Here is a 15,562-nt window from a genome sequence, read left to right as displayed (position 1 = left end):
AGGTAAAAGTGTTAGGAAATTGAAAGATACAATTTTGGTCAAGAATAGCTGTTCAGTGAAAACAAGAGTGGAAATGCCTGGTCACATAGTGCCTGACAAATAACTCATTTATTAAAGGAGAAGACATATGGAAACCTTCATGAAATACTTTCCTGAAATTTTGTGGTAACAAATGTACTCAGTTTTGCACTTGGGTGTATTGCATCAGTCAGACAGACACTTTGGACCACTGTTGTTCAAAATTTAAATAAATATTTTAGACTCAAGAATTGGAAATTGTATTTTAAAATTTGGGGACTCAAATTTGGGGATTGTAGTTGATATAGAGAAAAATAATAAGAAAATGCATAAAGACATTAATAAATGCACAGGCTTGTAAATGAAAAGTGAGCTTCACTGTTACTTTTGTTGGGAAGAAGGAAGTCACATACATCTTGGAAAATTAAGGTCTAAGTACAGCAGAGAGATGAGATAGTTATACAGACAAAAATCGCTTAAAAGTTTGATAAGAAAGCCCTGAAAAACAAGCACTCAGTTTCTTGTTTGGAAAAATAGAATTAAAAACCTGGCAAGTTACATTAAACTAGTATAGTATATAATAGAACTCCAGTTAGATTAATTATGGAATATTCTAAACAAATTCAGTTTGTATGTAACTATAAGGATGTAGAAGCACTGGAGAAGGTGCAAGAGAAATAATTTACTAGAATGAAAGCAGAACTGAGAGGTTATACCTATCAGAAAAGATTGAATATGATGGGTTCTTTTATCCAAAAAAATGAAGGCAAAGAGATAAGTAGAGAAAGACCTTTAAAACTATGAAAGTTTTTGACAGGGTAAATGTAGAGAAAGTGTTTCTACTTGTGGGAGGAAGATATTCCTGCATAACAAATTCAAGAAAACAGCAAGCAACATTAGCTACTGTACATGGTCTCATTTGAGCTTACGGAAACTTTTGACTCCACTAACAGTGAAAATCCTCCTCAAATTTGGTTACCATTAGAAATATGTCATTATCCTCTACCTACTGCGCAATTACAAACAGTGCAAACAGTGATCTTCACCAACAGAACCACCAGTGCCTAATGTCAGCAAAAAAAACCAGGTCAAACACTTTCTTCTCCATCCCTGAGAGATAATTCATAGAACAGAACACAAACTGTACAACTTAGGCCAGCTTCAATTCAAAACCAAAATCACCTTAACCTCAATGAAACAGCTTCAAAATGTATCAGAGATAGTACGAACTGCAGATGCTGGAGAATCTATCCATCTTCTATCCACCTCCCCCTCTCTCCCTATTTATTTCAGAACCCCCTTCCTCTCCTCCACTTCTGAAGAAGGGTCTAGGCCCGAAACGTCAGCCTTCCTGCTCCTCTGATGCTGCTTGGCCTGCTGTGTTCATCCAGCTCTACACCTTGTTATCTCAGCTTCAAAATGTAGATGAGTACAAGAGCAATGAGCTGATTTTGAACTTATACAAAGCATTTATTAGCCTTCAACTGGAATATTGTATCCAGTTGTGAGTGACACAGTTTGGAGAGATATGAATGCATTGGAGAGATTACAGAAGCAATTTACAAGAATGGCTCCAGGAATGAGAAGTTTCAGTTATGAGGACAGATCGAAGAACTTGAAACTGATCTCCTTGGGGAGAAGAAGGTCTGAGGAGATTTGGTAGAGGATTTCAAAATCATGAGCAGCCTGAATAGAATGGATAGGGAGAAGATATATACGCTTGCAAAAGGAACAAGAGCGTATAGACTTAAAGTGATGTGCAAAAGAAGCAAGGGTGATATGAGAAAAAAGTCATTTCACAGAGAGCTGTTATGACATGGAATGCACTACCTGCAAATGTGCTGGAGGCAGGCTCAGTTGAGGCATTCAAGAGAGCATCAGATGACTATTAGGACAGAAATACTATGCAAGGTTATGAGGATAAAACAGGAGATTGGTACTAGAAAGTGATGTTCATTTGAAGAATCGGGCAAAGTATGATGGGCCAAATGGTCTCCTTCTGCTCCGTAACAGCTCTGTGGTTCTATGATTTTGTGATAATTGTGTGTGTGCTCACTCGCATTGAGGTGCGAATCATTTTCAACTCTTTCTCTGACGTACTTGAAGAAAATGGGTTGTTCACTAGCTCCTGGAAAACTGAAGTCCTTATCCAACCAGTTCTAACAGCAAAATTCCTCCCTGTACTGATCAAGATTAAGGTTAATTAATTAATATTAAGATTAATGAATTGTCAATTGTGAAATTCTGGAAAATATCTACCGTTTTCTGTATCTTGACAAATCATACATAATCATTGAAATTCATTATCGCTTCCAATGTGCCAACTGGGCCTTTGGTTGACAGAGAAAAAGAATGAAGATGAGGATTTATAACCTGGCACTAAGGTCATGGTTTACCAGGCAGTAGTGATCTCAGCACTCGTCAATGCTTCAGAGACTTGGGCAACCTACTGTGAGTACCTCAAAGCACTGACGATTTACCACCTGTTTTGCTTTTGCAAGATCCTCCAAATACAGTGACAAGAAGGCAGTCCACCTGCAGTTTCTCTCTCAAACCAATCTGCCCAGCAGCAAAGCCCTAATTACTCAAACCTAGCTCGGCTTGACAGACCATGTTGTTCGTGTGCCTGACATCGGACTCCTGAGACAACTGCACCAATCAAAACTTGGTTGCAGCAGAACATCCCCACAATAAAACGGAAAAGCTTAAAGGGTGTCTCCAAAGAATTCATGAAGAGGTCTAACATACCCAAAATGGAGAAAAATTATTTAGAAAGCACTGAAAATATTTAGAGGTATTGCTGGGAATGTGCAGATGGGTGTCAATGCATCCAAGGGAGCACACAAATCTCTGAACAATTTATCTGTCCAACCTTTGAACATCAGCATAGATTAGAATCCCTACAGTGCAGAAAGGGGCCATTCAGCTGATCAAGGCTGCACTGATCCTCTGAAGAGCATCCCATCCAGACCCAGTCCCCTACCCTATCTCTGTTATCCTGCATTTACCATGGCTAATCCATCAAGCCTGCACATCTGTGGACACCAAAGGGCAATTTAGCATGGCCAGTCTACTTAACCTACACATTGACACGGGACAAACATGCAAACTCCACACAGACAGTCCAAGGCTGGAATCAAACCCAGGTCCCTGGTGCTGTGAGGCAGCAGTGCTAACCACTGAGCCACTGTGCCACATATATGGCAGAGTCTGCAGATTACATATTGGATGTGCAAGCTATTTCAGAAGTCTCTGAATCCACCTTTCAGAGTGGAAACAAGTCGTCCTCAGTCCCAAGGCATGACATAAGAGGGAAACTTACCAGAGGGACCCCTATATATGACAGTGACTAATCCAAACTTAAGGTCAGAATGGGGATATTCTTTGACGTTCACACTTTTTTCAATGTCATTCACATATCCACAGAGACTAAAGAAGGATGTAGACAACATTTCGGCTTGGGTTGATAAGTGGCATATAACATTCACACCACACAAGTGCCAATCAATGACTATCTCCAACAGAAGAGTGTCTCTCCTGTTCCCCATAATAATTAATGACATCACCATTGCAGAATCTTATGCAATTAACATCCCAGGGACTATCATTATCAAGAAACTGAACTGGACCAGACAAATACATACTGTGGCTACACAAGTACATCAGTGGCTGAGATTTCTGTAACAAGAAACATTCCTCTTGACTCCCCTAAGCCTGTCCACCATTGACAAGGTACAAGTCTGGATGAGTGCACTCAGAAAACTCAACAACATCCAGAACAACGCAGCCCGTTTGATTGGCATTTCATCCACCACTTTCAATGTTTGCTCTCCTTGGCAGCAATGCTTGGTAGCAGCTGTGTGTACCATTTACAAGATGCACTGCAGCAATTCACCAGGCTCCTTTGACAGCACTTTCCAAGCCCACTACCGACACCATCTGGAGGTCAAGGGGAGTAGATGAATGGGAGCACCACCGCTTGCAAGTTCCTCTCTAAGTCACAAACCATCCTGACTTGGAACTATATTGCTGTTCCTTCACTGTCACTTGGTTAAAAGACTGAAACCCTCATTCTCGCAGCACTGCAGGTATACCAACTGTCTCTTTAATTGTAATTGAAACAGAAGAATTGCACCAACCCCTTTCTACTCCCACGCATCTGCTTGTTAACCAGGTTTATGATGTGCCTAATTTAAAGGTTCTAAGCTGTATTCGGTTTAATATTAGGAATAATTCAGCCAGATTTCATGTGAAGTTTATTACAAATAAAACTTACTTTAAAAATGCAAAACCTATTGCCAAAAACAAGGTTTTGACTTTGCAAAGCTGAATATGACTTACGTTCTACCATGCCAAACTTAACAGAGGCAGTTGTGGGTTACAGACAAACTATGATTGAACAACCTACAGAACAAATTCAATAGTAAATGCTATTGAGACGGATTCCACAGATTTCTCAGCAAACCCCACTTCCCGTCTATTAGGGCCTCTATGAATCACCAATGGTATGAAAATGTTAAAAGGTGTTCCATTTGTTCATTTTTGATGACGTGGCCTTGAAAATCCCTCAATCTCCCTTCCCAGGACAATGCTTCTCTGGATTTGGAAAGCTGCACTCCAGCACTGCAAGTTCTGCACCACTGTTTTTCATGGTATAGCTTCTGGACTTGAAGACATGGGCTTACATTTTCCAGAAAGTATAATAGAACATGAATGAAATAACTGCACAGAGGCCGGTATCCCGTCACCATGTTACCCTTTATTTACACGTGCACAGTACAAGGGCTCAGATCAGCCAGTTCAGAGCCAGTCCTTAGAATGAGGAGACTCCCTGAATCTCCTGCTCAGTTTCTTTGTTTATTTCTGTCAGCCAGGGCTCCTTGATTGGTCCAGGTTAACAACCCAATCAACCATTTCATAATCAATTAGATTCACCTGGCCCATATTCCAATTACCATATCCCTCCCCCACTAAGTCCAGGGATGTTGGCCTGTAGCTTCTCCTGGGATGTTTTCGCCCAGGTCTGGTTCCTCTGAATCTGACTTGGACATGAGCAGCATGTACTGGACCGTAGCTTGTCTCCTGCACCCAGAGCATCTCAGGACAGTTTCCTCCTCTTCTTCAAGCAGTAACAATGTCAAGGCTGCATCCAGTTCGAACTCTGAGCTTTCTTTGAAGCTAGATGGAGGAGGAGAACCCATGGTTTCTGATGGCCTTTCTGGCTGTTCAGGGGCACCAAGTATGTTTTGTTTCTTCCCTGTCTGAGAGGTAGCAGCTTTCAGGTGATCCACATGTTTGTTCAGGACCACCTTACCTATCCAAACTTTGTATGCCATGGGACTTAACCTTGCGTCGACCTCGCTTCATACCTATGTGGTGCCATTTCCATGGTTTCAACACAAACTTCATCCCCTGAAGTAAACTGTCTCCCTGACTTAGAGGAGGCATGGGCCTGGCATTGGTATTCCTGCTGCTGTTTCACCCTAACACCTCCCCCCTCCCCCAAGGTCTGAGAATATCAGATTTAACCAGCTGTAGAGTCTTCTCCCCATCAGAACTCTGTTGAAGCTATCCCTGTAGTTGCGTGAAGGGTAGTCCTATAATCAAACAGGAAATGGGACAGTCCGGTATCAAATGAAGCTGTCAGTTGTTTCCTTAAGACTGCCTCCTATGTTTGGATTGCTCATTCTGCCAGACCTTTGGACGATGGATGGTATGGAACTGTCCAAACATACCAAATGCTATCGACTTTAGGAAATACTTGAAATCCATGCTGGTAAATAATGTCCCATTGTCTGTGACCAACACTTCTGGGAGTCTGTATATTGTGAATGATGCAGCTTTTCAATTGTCATCCCTGAGTTTCCTGAATGAATTTTTTGCATGTCCAACCACTTTGAATGGGCAGCCCCACAATGACAAAATCATTGATCTCATGAGAGGACCAGCATAGTTGACGTGTACCTGAATCCAGGGTTTACCCAGCCATTCCCACACATGTGGAGGTGCTGCTGGCAGTAATTTTTGTTCTTGTTGGCATTTTGGACACTACCCCAACAACGCAGTTATGTTTGCATTCAATCCTAGCCACCAGACATCACCTCTTGTCAACATTTTCATTTTGGAAACCTCTGGATGACTGGTGAAGTTCAGCCAATATCTGGGTGGTGGCTTTTACTCAGGACAATCACTCTTGAAAGGTTTTAGTACCTGGTGCTTCAGGGAAAGTTAGACTCCTAACTTTCTATCAGTCAAAAATGCTGAAGATCTGCGAGCAGTCAGAAGAAATTAGAGGATAATAGAGGAAACAGAGACTTCGCTGAGCATTCTGGGAGAAGTCAGCACAGTCACCACAACTGATTAGCAGAGTGAGGAAGAACTCAGTGTCAAGGAACGGTAAGGCCCAAACATTGCATTACTCTAGTATTTCCAACCTGCTTTCCTCCTCTAACCTAAAAAAAAAGACATTAAGAGGGCCTGATTGAAAGCTTGTTGTAGCCTATAGGATATTAGGTCTGTTTGTAAAGATTGCACTGAAATTTAAGGAACCAATCAGTGCAGCTAGTTGGTATAAGTGTGGGCTTAGGTAAATACTGGGATTCACCGAGTAAGGCAGGCAAAGTAAGATTTTTTTTATCTTTCTTAGTGTAAGGGGGCAGAGATGGCAGTTAGGACAGTGGTGTTCTCCTCCTGCCAGATGTGGGAGATTAGGGAGCAGTCTAGTGTACCTGACAACTATGTCTGCAGGAAGTGTGACTGGCTGCAGCTCCTCACAGACCACGTTGTTCATTTGGAACAGCAGTTGGACACACTGAGGAGCATACAGGGGGCAGAGAATGTGATAGACACTAGTTACAGGGAGGTAGTCATACCAGAAGTTCAGTCAGGTAGATGAGTGACTGCCAGGAGAGGCAGGCAGGAAGTGCAGGAGTCTCCTATGGCTAATCCCCTCTCTAACAGGTATAGTGGGAACTGCCGATGCTGGAGAATCTGACATAACAAGGTGTAGAGGTGGATGAACACAGCAGGCCAAGCAGCATCAGAGGAGCAGGAAAGCTGACATTTCAGGTCTGGACCCTTCTTCAGAAAAAAGGTCCAGACCCGAAACGTCAGCTTTCCTGCTCCTCTGATACAGCTTGGCCTGTTGTGTACATCCAGCCGTACACCTTGTTATCTCTAACAGGTATACCGTTTTGGATATTGTTGGGGGGAGAATTGCTCTCAGAGTATAAAAGCAGCAGCCAGGCCTGTGGCACCACAACTGGCTATGCTGTAGAGCAGGTTCGGGCAAGATCCAAGCGAGTGATAGTGGTCAGAGACTTACTAGTTAGGGGCACAGACAGGCGTTTCTGTGGCCATGTCTGAGACTCCAGGATGGTGTGTTGCACCCCTGGTGCCAGGGTCAAGGACGTCTGAGCGGTTGCATGAAATTCTTAAGGGGGTCATGGTGCACATTGGTACCAATGACATAGGTAGAAAGAGGGATGAGGCCCTGCGGAATGAGTGCAGCGAGTTAGGAAAGAGGCTAAAAAGCAGGACCTTCAGGGTGGTAATCTCTCGGTTACTACCAGTGCCATGTGCTAGTGAGGCAAGAAATAGAAAGATAAGTCAGATGAATGCATGGCCAAGGAGCTGGGGCAGGGGGACATGGTTTCAGGTTCTTGGATCATTGGGACTTCTTATGGGGTAGAGATGATCTGTACAAGAGGGCTGGGTTGCACCTAAATTGGAGGGGAACTGATACCCTTGCAGGGTGTTTTGTTAGTACAACTTGGGAGGGTTTAAACTAGAGTGGCAGGGATCTGGGAACCAGAGCAACAAGCCAGAAAGTGGAGGGATTGATAGGAATGTAGATGTTAGGATGAGTAAATCAGAAAGAAAGGACAGACCGAGACACATAAATAAACATAATGGTACAAATGGGCTGAAGAGTGTTAATTTCAACACAAGGAGCATTAAAGGTAAGGCAGATGAGCTTAGAGCCTGGATCAATACATGGGATTATGCTGTTGTGGCAATTGCAGAGACTTATTTGAGAGAGGGACAGGACTGGCTATTCAACGTCCCAGGATTTTGTTGTTTTAGTCAAGATAGAGAGGATGGTAAAAGAGGTGGAAGAGTTGCATTACTAATCAGGAAAAATGTTACATCTGCACTCAGAGGGGACATTCTGGAGGGCCCATCCCCTGAGGCAACATGGGTAGAGTTCAAAAATAAGATGGGTGCGATCACTCTGATTGGATTATACTATAGGCCTCCCAACGCCACCAAGAGATTGAGGAACAAATATGTAGGCAGATTATGGAAAGGTGCAATAAAAACAGAGTTGTCATGGTGGATAACTTTAACTTCCCCGGTGTTGACTGGGACTCCCTTAGAGTGAGAGGCTTAGTCTGAGCAGAATTTATTAAGTGCATCCAAGAGGGTTTCTTGACACAGTATGTGGATAGTCCAACCAGAGGAAGGGCTGTACTGGACCTTGTATTATTAATGAGTCTGGCCAGGTGACTGACCTTTCAGTGGGAGAGCATTTTGGTAAAAGTGATCACAACCCGTTAAGTTTTAAGGTAGTTGTGAACAAGGTTAAGTCAGGACCTTGCGGGAAGGTCCTAAATTGGGGGAGGGCAAATTATGCCACTGTTAGGCAGGAGCAAGGAAGCGTTAATTGGGAGGAGCAATTATCAGGCAAGTCCACATTTTATGTGTGGTAGTTGTTTAAAGACCTGCTGGGGAGAGTTCAAAACGAGCAAGTTCCAGTAAGGATGAAGGACAAAGATGGCAAGGTAAGGGATCCTTGGATAATGAGGGAGGTTGTGAATTTAGTCAAAAGGGAAAAAGAAGCATATTTAAGGTTTAGGAAGTTCAAATCGGAAAGGGCCGGTGAAGAATATAAAGAAAGCAGGAAAGTACTCAAGCAGGGAACTAGGACAGCAAGCAGGGGCCATGAACTGACCTTGGCAAGTAGGGTTAAAGAGAATCCCAAGGCATTCTATAGATACATTAAAAACAGGGAGATAACTAGGGAGAAGGTAGGACCACTCAAAGGTAAAGGAGGGAACTTGTGCTTAGAAGCAGAGAATGTGGGTGAGATCCTAAATGAGTACTTTGCATGAGTATTCACCTGGGAAAATGACATGGAGGATAGCGAGATTTGTGTGAAGCACGCTAATATCCTACAGTATTTTGTGATCAAGAAAGAAGTGGTGTTGAATCTCTTGAAGAGCATTAAGGTGGATAAGTCTCCGTGGGCTGATGGTATCTACCCCAAATTATTGAAAGAGGCAAGAGAGGAGACTACTGGGGCCTTGACCAAGATCTTTGTATCCTCACTAGCCACTGGAGAGGTTCCGGAGGTCTGGAGTGTAGCTAATGTTGTTCCTCAGTTTGAGAAGGGAAATAGGGATATTCCAGGAAACTACAGACCAATAAACCTCACATCAATAGTTGGGAAGTCGTTGGAGAGAATTTTTGAGTTTTAGGATTTGCGCACATTTGGTAAATCATGGCCTAATTAGGGATAGTCAGCATGGCTTTGGGAAGGGCAGGTCATGTTTTACTAATTTGATTGAATTTTTCGAGGAGGTAGTGAGGGTGATCGATGAGGGTAGAGCACAGGATGTTGTTTACATGGATTTTAGTAAAGCTTTCGACAAGGGCCCTCATGGTAGGTTCAGCCAGAAGATGAAGATACATGGGATCCACGGTGACTTGGCCATGTGGATTCAGAATTGGCTTGCCCATGGAAGACAGTGGGCATTGGTGGAAAGGTGTTTTTCAGGCTAGAGGTCTGTGACTAGTGGTGTTCACTACTGAGACCTCTGCTGTTTGTGATATATATATAAATAACTTGAATGAAAACATAGATGGGTGGGTTAGTAAGTTTGCTGACAATACAAAGATTGGTGGAGTTGTGGACGATGTAGTATGTTGTCAAAGGATACAGCAGGATATAGATCAGTTAGAAACATGGAAGGAGAAATGGCAGATGGAGATTAATCTGGGTAAGTGTGAGGTACTGCACTTTGGGAGATCAAGTGTTAAGGAAAAATATACAGTTAATGGCAGGACTCTGAACAGCGCTAATATGCAGCAGTATCTTGGGGTTCAAGTCCATAGCTCCATGAAAGTATACATGCAATTAAATAGAGTAATAAAGAAGGCGTATGGCATGCTTGCCTTATAAGACTTTGGTTAGGCCACATTTAGAGTGTTGTGTTCAGTTCTGGTCACCACATTACAGGAAGGATACGGAGGCTTTGGAGAGGGTGCAAGAGAGGTTTAACAGGGTGCTGCCTGGATTAGAGGGTATGAGCTATAAGGAGAGGCTAGAAAATCTCGGGTTGTTTTCTCTTGTCAGCAGTCTATAAAACTAGGAGATGCATAGATAGGGTTGAGGATCAGAACCTTTTTCCTAGAGTTGAAGTGTCTAATACTAGGGGGCATGCATTTAAGGTTAGAGGGGGAAAGTTCAAAGGAGACATGAGGGGCAAGTTTTTTACACAAAGAATGGTAGAAGTCTAGAACGAACTGCCAGTGGTGGTGGTGGAGGCAGATAAAAAAAGAGGCATTTAAGGGACTTTTAGATAAGCAGATGAATATGCAAGGAATGGAGGAATATGGACCAATGGCAGGCAGAAGGGATTAGTGTCATTTGGCATCATGTTTGGCACAACATCGTAGGCCAAAGAGCCTGTTCCTGTGCTGTATAGTTCTGTGTTCTACATTTGAAGTTCTAATTATTTGTTGCTTTTCATCTGACCCAACGTAATTTGCCTCAAAAAAATAACACATTCTTTCCACACATACTGGATCCGGCCTTTGACGGCAGATTTGAACAAGTCAAGCTTCCCAAATGAAGGCATGATACCAGAAATGCTTACCACAACTCAGACTGTTGCAAGCAAATTTTCTTCACTGTCCCGCTCTCATCACCACTGAAATAACTGCACAGGATGGTATCCCATCCCAATGTCACCCTTTATTTACACGTGGACAGTACAGGGGCTCTGAACAGCCACCCTTCAGCCAGTCCCTAGAATGTGGAGACTCTCTGAATCTCCTGTTTATACTCTTTTTATTGAACTGTACAAAAGTGCAAAACAAATCAAGGTAACAGTCAACAAAGCAAACATGAATTTACAGGGTAAATAAAAACTGAAAGAACTGCAGAAGCTGTAAATCAGGAACAAAAGCAAAGTTGCTGGAAAAGCTCAGCAGGTCTGGCAGCATCTGTGAAGGAGAAAACAGAGTTAACGTTTCGGGTCCGGTGACCCTTCCTCACAACTGATAATGGCTGTTTCCCCTTATCCTCACCTATCATCCCACCAGCATCCACACCCAGAAGATCATCAGACACCATTTCCGCCACCTCCAGCGAGATGCCACGACCAGACACATATTGCCATCCCCTCCCTTGTCCTTCCACAGGGACCGTTCCCTCTGGGACACCCTGGTCCACACATCCCCACAGCCCTACGGCACCTTCCCCTGTGACTGGCGAAGGTGCAACACTTGCCCATTTACCTCGTCCCTCCCCAGTATCCAAGGGCCCAACCATACTTTCCAGGTAAAAAAGACCCTGAACTACCTGTTGCCTGCCACTTTAACGCACCACCCTGCTCCCTGACCAACATCTCTGTCTATGGTTTGCTGTAGTGTTCCAGCGAAGCTCAGCGCAAGCTGGAAGAACAACACCTCATTTTCCACCTGGGGACCCTACAGCCCTCCAGACTCAACATTGAGTTCAATAATTGTAGGGCTTAAACTCTCCCATGTTCCAGCCCTCTACCCCATACACCAGACCTTGTTACCACATACACACACACAACTGAGGAAGGGTCACCAGACCCGAAACGTTAACTCTGTTTTCTCCTTCACAGATGCTGCCAGACCTGCTGAGCTTTTCCAGCAACTTTGTTTTTGTTCCTGATTTACAGCATCCGCAGTTCTTTTGGTTTTTATCTTGTTACCACATAGCCTTCCTTTACACATCCCCTGTTGTTAGTCACTAACAGTCCCCATTAAGAACTATTCACCCTCCCAGCCTGATCGTTAGCAACTCCTTTGTGTGTCCAACTGTCTTTCTCTCTCTTTGGACTCTATCCTATCATTTACTCCCTACCCCACCCACCTCCCTATTTTCTGCATATAAACTGACATTTTCCCAGCCACTATCAGTTCTGAGGAAGGGTCACCAGACCCAAAACATTAACTCTGTTTCTTCCTTCACAGCTGCTGCCAGACCTACTGAGCTTTTCCAGCAACTTCATTTTTGTTTACAGGGAAATGGGGACAATAAAACAAACCCCAAATCCCACCTTGTAATCAGTTAACATGTCAGTGAACAATTTGCAGGGAAATGGGGACGGAAACCAAACTTCAAATCCCACCTTAGCTCGGTATAAGAAAAAAACTTCAGACAGAAGTTCACATTAGATAAATCCATACAAACAAACAGTAAAAAAGCAATACATGCAATACTGACACCACTGGAAAACCAACAATTGTCTCCCCCCACCGACCCTTACTCACCTTCCGATCACCTCTAGGATACCCTACCCCCATGCACCTTCAAGTTCTCAGCCTGCCCCTATGCAATCTCCTGCTTATATCTGTCAGCCAGGGCCTCCTGATTGGCCCAGGTTAACAAATCCCAATCAAGGATCTCATTGAATCACTACAATGAATATATAAATTAATATGGATGGATGAAGCCACAATCTAGGCTCTGTGCCTTAATTAGGCGATCAATTTCTTGAGAAGAAATTCATCCAAGTGGCAGAAGCACAGAACAAAAGCTAATTGTGGCATGAATTGTCCAGCTGAGATTAGCTACTTTTGCTACCTGAGACCTTCATGGTGTATATGGCTCAGTTATGGTCTACTGGCAGCATCTGTTCATAATATTAGTACTTCTGACATCCTGTCTTATGCCATGCTCTTTCATTTGCTTGCACTTGTTCCAAACCCAAATGTACCAATTCACATAAATAAAAAACACATGGTTTTAAAACAGCCTAAAAAGTTGGAAGGTAGGAACTACTGTTGTTGATTGTTAGCAGAGGATTAATTAACATGTTCATTTTTTTTCTGTAACTATTTTAATAAGATTTCCTTTTCTTTAAAATGCATTCAACAGTGAAATATATGCACATCATATAAATACAGTTAATGGTTTTGTGTTAATATAAACAATACTAACTTCTGATTCTTTGGGATTTTATATGCCTATTGTAGTAATTACCATCCTTTTGATATGGTCTGTTTGGCATTTAGTTGCTTTTAGTGCTTTTAGACCAACACCCTTGGTAACTATTAATTTTACTTAATACTGCTATTAGCATACACAATAGAAAATAGAGGTCTGATGGCCAGTCGGCAACATGTAAAAGGTTTAAAAAGTTCCTTTCCTTATATATTTGAAGTTTGCTCTGTGTGAGAAAACCAAGGTGAGGGGTTGGTCCCCATAGGAATGAAAATCCTTAACCTTCAATGTTGAATGCTAAACTTTCTCCACTGCACATTTAAACATCCTTTTAAGCCTCATAAACATGTCAATGGTGTGTTCATAAATTTGAAAATTCTCATTACTTCAGAATGTGAATTAACAACAGGACTGCAAATAAATGTTTGATTGTTACAATAGTCTGTTAATGTTTTACTTTTCCAGAGGTACTGCTTCACAATTTTGTTTGTAAATGTTCAGCGTGAAGTATAGATGATGTAGTGGGTTGTAAGCAATGGCGTCAGACAATACGCTTCACCTCCCTGTGCTGTTCTGCATTACAGTGTTTTTTTTAACCTTCCAGATACACTCCACCACAGAACATCTTTCACCATCTGAAGTCAAAGTGGGGGTCACAGGTTTTTCCATGGCCGCCATCAATGCCACTTCCTGGTTTGACTGCATTACGAATATATAGTTTATAATTTATATGAGTTAGAATATAGCTTTTAATTTAGGAATAGAAGTGTTAAATGTGAGATAATTGAAAACGCAAGAAACTGGTTTGAATCTAATATGTATGCAGGTTTAACAAGTTTCAGTTGATTACATCTAAAATGTAACTTGTTTATCTTACAATGTCTGAGGTCTAAGAGATATCAATTATTCAAATGATTTGTAAAGAGTTGTGCTGAAGTTAAGAGCAATTCATTCACATTTTCTGTTTGGAAACATCACGGAGATGGACTATTGTGTTGGGGTGTGTGAGGTGGCAAGAAGTTCTTTTTTAAAATTTATCTGAGTACATCAGCCAGCAGTCAGTCAGCTTGGAACAATCAGAGCCATAGTATCTGCCAGGACTGGGAACCAGTTCTGGAACCAGTTCTGGAACCAGTGAATATACAGAAGCTGTAGGGATCATTAAATACCTGAGGTGTTCCTGACATCTAAATTCCTAAATAAGAAGGCAGTAAAGCCTACATGCAAGCTGAGATGTCCACATTCGTGAAGTTTTGAAGTGAATTTGGGTGAAAAGTTAATGTAAGGATCTCCTTGAAATGACATACCTTGAAGGATGGTTGAAACCATGAGGAAAAATAAAAGCAACTCGGGTGGGGGAAGTTGCTGCTGTGGAATATGCTTAGATTGGTCCCAGATGTGTTCAAGATTCAAAATGTATAGGAAATTTTGGTGAGAATTGAAGTAAAAATAAAATTGGGTTCATAGCATACTTAGATAAAATACAGTGTTAAATTAGCAGCAGTTGTTTCATTTAAATTACTTTATATATGCAATAACATTTGCATTTATTTAAAAACATAACATCTTCTGGTGTAGTTCTGTCACTTAATCATAGGGTCTTCAGATTTCTCTTTAAACATTAATAAAGATAGCTAACAGGATTACAACACCAATTACATATGCAGTTGAAGCACAACAAGATAAACACTCCTAACTTTATGCCCCCACCTTGATGGATCAGAAGAAAACCCACCCAAAGGCTTGCTTGATAACATGCCAAATTCACCCAAGTGACACCTGCAATTAACTGGCAAGTTGATTACTTTCAACCTTTTGGTTGGGAGGCAAGGGCTTAACTGAAAATGCTTCAAAATATCATGTAAGTGTTACAGATATTTTGATTCCTTCATATACAATGTGAATAAAAGATGTTTCTCCAAGATTTGATACAAATTGGTTAATGTTTGGTTAGAATAGCAGGGAGATACAAGAATAAGAAGTGACAATACCAAAAGGGTGTATTGTACAATGCTTTGCAATATTCAAACTGAGACAACTTGTCTGTGCCATTGAATGAGGAGAGGTGACTGAAAGCTTGATCAAAAAGATGGATTTTGAGAAGGTTTTTAAATGTGGTGCAAAGAGTCAAAAGATGAGGAAAAGAGTTTGGCTTTTCATATTTCATCCAATGGTGAATAATATTCAGTTGTCACTAAATAAAAACCAAGAGAACAGCTGATGCTGTAAATCGGAGACAAAAATAGAACTTGTTGGAAAAGCTCAGCAAGTCTGGCAGCATCTGTGGAAAGAAATCAGAATTAGCATTTCGGGTTGAGTGACCCTTCCTACAAGCACTGA

The sequence above is a fragment of the Rhincodon typus genome, chromosome 5 (assembly GCF_021869965.1).
Source record: "Rhincodon typus isolate 14 chromosome 5, sRhiTyp1.1, whole genome shotgun sequence".
In the NCBI taxonomy this organism is placed as follows: Eukaryota; Metazoa; Chordata; class Chondrichthyes; order Orectolobiformes; family Rhincodontidae; genus Rhincodon; species Rhincodon typus.
Note: the sequence above shows the minus strand (reverse complement) of the source record.